Raw genomic sequence first — 6,070 nt, 5'->3', positions numbered from 1 at the left:
TCATGAGCTTGGGGCACCTTGGTGGTTCAGTCAGTTAAGAGTCTGACCCTTGATTTTGGCTCAGGTCATACATCCCACGGTTTATGAAATTGAGCCCCACATGGACGGCGTGGAGCCTGCTTGGGATTCTTTCTCTCCCACTCTCCCTCTCTGTCTCTCTCTCTCTGCCTCTCCCCCACTTGCACATGCGCGCGCGCTCTCTCTCTCAAAATAACTTAAAAGTTTAAAAAATAAAAAAAAAATTCATGAGCCTATGTGAGGTGTGGTGATCTGCCATGTGATTTAGAATAGTGGGTTGAAAAGAGGCATGTCGGGGCGCCTGGGTGGTGCAGTCGGTTAAGCGTCCGACTTCAGCCAGGTCACGATCTCGCGGTCCGGGAGTTCGAGCCCCACGTCAGGCTCTGGGCTGATGGCTCAGAGCCTGGAGCCTGTTTCCGATTCTGTGTCTCCCTCTCTCTCTGCCCCTCCCCCGTTCATGCTCTGTCTCTCTCTGTCCCAAAAATAAATAAACGTTGAAAAAAAAAAAAAAAAAGAAAAGAGGCATGTCTGTATTTGCTCCTTGTCCGACTAGTGTATGCAAAGAGTACCACCATCTCTTCCTGTTGAGGAACAGGGACCGTCTCTTCTAGTTCATTATTGTCAAATGTGCTACCTTTCGTATTTTCCATCAGGAGAAAGAGATAGCCTGGTATTATTACTCTCAATGCCACGGTTCTTTGGAAACTCTTTGTATTGAAACAATATAGATCTTGTGTCTGCAGTTCCCTAATACCATTTGGTTAATGCCGATCTCATTAGTCTTCTTGATGCCACGTCACCCACAGTGCAGCCTAGGGATACTGGCTTCCGTGACCCTCAGAGATGACTCCTGTGCTTTGCAGATAACCACAAGTGCATGCCTTCCCCAGAATATGGGGGAACATGTGAACGATAATTCATTTTACGATAAATTAGCTGGTGGGAATTTTAAAGCGTAAATGTAAAGGAGTACATCTTGCAAACATGTTGTTAGGGTGTAAACTTCCTTCCCAGAATGTAATTGCTTTCCATCTTGACTGTGTTCCTGCCTTCAATACACATGCACCAGTAGCCAGAGCTGGAAGAAAGGTTCCATTCACTGAAGGGATGTCCATCCCTTGTCTGGCATGACTTAATACCAAGTTGGGAGACTAGGGCAGCACCATATTCATAGAGATGCCAGAGGACATTGATGGAAATAGCCTGTTGACATTGCGAAACAATTTCTGGAAAACCCTCAGAGGATGAGGCATGGCCACCCCTCTTGGAGGTCTGACCTTTGTGGCAGAGCCTGTGGAGAGCTGAGTTGGGCTGGGGGAAGTGGCAATGTCTGCGGAAGGATGCACAGGGTGATGAACAGCCATTGCCACCTCTGATGTTCTTGGCTTCTGTGCAGTGTGGCTAGTACTGAGGTGGGAACCCCAACAAGTGAGAGCCAACATGGGGCCCCTGTAGGCTGCTCAAATCAAGGGTTGGCAGACATCTTTGATGGCCCAGAGCCCTGAACTTGTCCTGTGTCTGATATGAGTCATACAAAATCAGTGTTAGCACTATACTGGCCAGCCCATCTCACTTGATTCTGGGACATTAACACTGCATCTGCCAGTGGGAGCATCCTGTCCCCAGGTGCCACTGCTGGAACTGGGGCCAAAAAAGAGTCCCAGACCTCTTGAGGGACTTGGGTGCTCCAGGAGTGGGGTGGAAGTATGAAGAGGGGTACAGAGAATCACTGGGCACCCAACAGGGAAGAAACAAGGACCAGGTCCCATGTTGACCTGTCCAGGCTTGAGGCACCCCCCTCCTGGATGGCTCAGCTGGCCCTGACCAGTCTTAGCCACTTCAGACGGACTTAAAAATTTAGGGGGAGGGCATCTCTGGTCACCAGGTCCAGTTTGGGGGCATCTTCCTGGACAACCATGGGTAGGGGCCCAGGGTTCAAGGCCCAGGGCCCAGGTGAGGGACTGGCCTGGGTCTAACAGTCAGGCTGATGTCAAATACATGTTCTTGGGAATGGTTCCATCTGGATATCTAAATCTAGGAGCCATCAATCTTCTGAAAATGGCTTTATGGAAGGAAAAAGTTCTGAGGCTTCTAGCTCCCAAACTCCACCACTTGATTATAACATGTGAGAAGGCAGTTCTCTTCCTTTTTAGGTAGAGGAAAAACTCTAAACAAGAATTATTGACTTAACAGTTTCTAGAACTTCCATAGCTTATGGAAACCTACAAAGAACTCTGAGTCCTGAAAACAGAAGCAGTTCATAATATGAAAAACCACAGACCCGAATCTCCCTAGGATGCAGTACCTGTGGGAAGGAATGACATTTTTCACTTCCCAGTGCCAGACCGAGTCTAGGCTAATAACATTTTCCCTGCCCTCTCAACAGTGTTATTTGTTTTAGTCTGCTGTCTGCGTAGCCAGGGGAATAATTAATTAACAGTTAAGTCTGCTGGAAGCACACGACCAAGTGGCACTCGGTAAATATTTGTTCACAATGATGAGGCTGTTGCTTATCTACACCATCAAGTTACAAAAATAAAATTGTGGGGTTTTTCTTCGTGAGGTGGTAGAGATTTGTCATCTTATTTTTTTTTTTTTAAATTTTTTTTTCAACGTTTATTTTTGGGACAGAGAGAGACAGAGCATGAACGGGGGAGGGGCAGAGAGAGAGGGAGACACAGAATCGGAAACAGGCTCCAGGCTCTGAGCCATCAGCCCAGAGCCTGACGGGGGGCTCGAACTCATGGACCACGAGATCGTGACCTGGCTGAAGTCGGACGCTTAACCGACTGCGCCACCCAGGCGCCCCGAGATTTGTCATCTTATTGATGAGAAAATCGAAGGTCAGAGGAGTGAGGTGATTTCTCCAATGGTGTACAGTGTGACAGGGGCCAAGCAAGCCTCGTACCCCAAGCTCCTGATTCCAAATTTATTCATTGCTTTCTCTGCTACATTGCACTAGTGTTTTGGGGGAGATGGCTGAATTCCACTAAGCAAATTCACATGTTGAGACATTAACCTTTCCAAAGAACAGTAAAATCTCATTAAGTCAGAATAATTGGAAGAATGGCCAGGATGAATTGGGGGAAAAGTTTGAGCTATTTTCAGAGATTTTCAGCTTTTTCCTTTCAAGGCTGTGTAGTAAATTGGAGCAAATAACCACAAAAAGGGGCCAAATAGAGGTCACACTGAACCTGTGTGAAGGCACAAACAGGAATAATTTATAAATTGCATGTAAGTGATGACTACTAAAAATATTATAGGCATTTGGGGAAATAAATTTTGGTTAAAAATAAGCTAAATGTTTCCCATGAAATCTCCTTGCAAAAATTTACATAGGGACTTTCACAAATATGTCAAACCACGTGTTAAAATTATTGTGCCTCTGATTTAGTGGCCTGTAAATCAACCGGTTTGATTTTGCTGTGCTCAAAGCGGCATTATTTCTATAGCTCACAGCCGCACGAATGATGACATCTGTCTCTCGCTTTCCATCCCCTTGATTCCCTCCTCTATCCAAGGCCCACAGAATGCCTCCAGCTGCCCTAAAACTGAAGCGTTTTGTCTGTTCCTTTCCCTGACCACACTCCCACCAATTTTCACCAAATGACCCTGCCCTTCCTGCCACCGTCTGTGAGAAGTCCTCATACGTGGCCGCGTTTCAGGTTTTCTGTTCAAACACTAACATGAAGTTGTTCCTGAAGGTGTTCAGAAGTGCTGGGCCTTGGCTTTCTCTAATTCTGTTGTTTATCAGAACTGTCAGGCATACTACTCCCTGACTAACGGGCGGCTGTTTGGGAAAACAGTCTGTAATGATTTCAGCCAAGCTATGTGCGAGCCGGGAAAAAGAACGATCTTGGGGGGAAATGGACACATGTAAGGCTTTCTTTGCTGGGTGAGTTGTGCTGGATGGGATTCAAAGATCCATGCATCTTAGGAAAAAAACTGACCAAAACAAAAAACAGGGGTCAAGATACCTCTGCCACGTCGTGCTCGTTTATTCTGATGCAATAACTTCACTTCAAAGCAAACTGGGGCTCCTCAGGCCTTCCCTGCTGGTGACCTGCTGCCCCCCTCTGGAGAAGTTGGAAACGGAAGCTTTTGATTCTTTCCCGTACATTTCTGTCTCCATTATGGGTCCGTTTTCTCAGGGCTTTCTTACCCAAAGTCACTTTGCTGCAGTGTAAAGAAGTGTAGGGCCATAAACTGCAAACCATATATTCAGTGAGTTTACATTGACTCTGAGTAATGCAAGGATCTTTATTTCTGGTTTGGAGGATGGACTGCCTAATTTTGTGAGCTGTATGTCCTGGTTCCACCCTCCTCCGACCACCGATCCACGCTAAAACCGTCTTTCTCAGCAGTCTGGGACTAGCAAAAAGTCCTTTCTGACTTGGCATCCTACCTTAGGTATCTTATCCTTAAAAGGGAGAGTTTGGACTCCTGATCTTTAGGGTCCCTCTGGCTGATTCCATAAAAATACGTTTACCAGTGAGAAATGTCTTTAAATTTAACTTGAAGAAACTCCTAGGTATTAAACAAGCCTTCCTTTTAATGAGCAATATTGTAGGAAATAAAACTAATACACTTGGTGCAAGGGTTGAATTTCAAAAAAATTTTTCAGTGTAGGAAATATGCCGCTAGGAGGCAGTGTTGGCATATAGTTTTATTCAAGCACATCCAGTATAGTTCCTTTTGAGGAAAATATTTTTTAAATCAAAGGATATAAGAATTATTAGAAATTATAATGTTTTGTGTGGCAATAAAGTTCTGAAAAGAGTACTAAAGGATCATCTATCTTATACTATAATAGAACAGTAAGTTGAATAGAAGTTTCTATCATCTATGAATGAAGTATGAGATACCGAACCTGATTTGTGAGAAATGGTAGATAGCAACTTTTATTTTTTTTTTTAAATGACATTCATTCTCCTTTTATTTCACCTCAACCACATGCAGCCTCTGAAAGCCATATTCCTTTGGCTTTATTTCTATGCACTGGAAGATAAGGATGGATTACTAATTATCTTAGCAAGAAAATTCCGGAAATTTCTTTCCCCTTAAATACTGCTGCCTTCTCCTTTAAAACTCAAATACTTGTGAAGTAGGAAGGTTGTTATTTTTTTAAATAGATGAATAAACTGATGTATAGAAATTTCATGTAAAACTTAAGCAAATTAGAGAATGAAAATAAGAATCAAGGTAGTCTCACTGCTCTTCTTTTTTAATAGCTGAAGAAATTACATTTCAAAACACCTAACCCAAGAATGTATAGAAAGCAGCATGAACTTTTCATACATTGAGAATAGCCATGTTTATGCTAATGTCTTGCATCTTCAGGGGTGAGGTCTCATGGGAGAGTAGATGTTATCATGTAAAAATATCATAGTTCTCAATCTAGACAACTTGAATAAGAGTTGGGAGAATCCCTATTTTTTTCTTCATTATACTTACAAAAATTTTTTTAATATTCATTTATTTTTGGGAGAGAGGGAGAGAGAGAGAGAGAGAGCGTGCACCAGCAAGGGATGGACAGAGAGAGAGGGAGACACAGAATCTGTAGCAGGCTCCAGGCTCTGAGCTGTCAGCACACAGCCAGTTGAGGGGCTTGAACCCACGAACCGTGAGATCATGACTTGAGCTGAAGTCAGATGCTCCACTGACTGAACCACCCAGGTGCCCCTATTATACTTTTTTTTTAAAGCAACCGATGTAATACAAGCTCACTGTTCCTCAGCCTTACTGACTAAAGGCATTTAGGTGGATCCATTTTTGAGCACGATGGAGAAAATCTAGATACTGATGCCTCCTTTCCCCTCCCCATTGGTCTATACATTTTTTAGCAGTAGAAATGGGTCAGGAAAGAGAGAGAACAACTCTGGAACTCTGAGAGCAGGATTCTGGTCTTTTGATACTTATTGATCAGGTCCCACATGAGTGATTTGCTAAGAACAAACTTAAAGAACTAGCAAAGTCCCCATATCTCAAGTGTTCCATAACAGTTGTTTTTCAAACCGTGGGTCAAAACCCACTAATGGGTCATAAAATCAAT

This window comes from Prionailurus bengalensis, chromosome A1, assembly GCF_016509475.1.
Source record: "Prionailurus bengalensis isolate Pbe53 chromosome A1, Fcat_Pben_1.1_paternal_pri, whole genome shotgun sequence".
Taxonomy (NCBI): domain Eukaryota; kingdom Metazoa; phylum Chordata; class Mammalia; order Carnivora; family Felidae; genus Prionailurus; species Prionailurus bengalensis.
Note: the sequence above shows the minus strand (reverse complement) of the source record.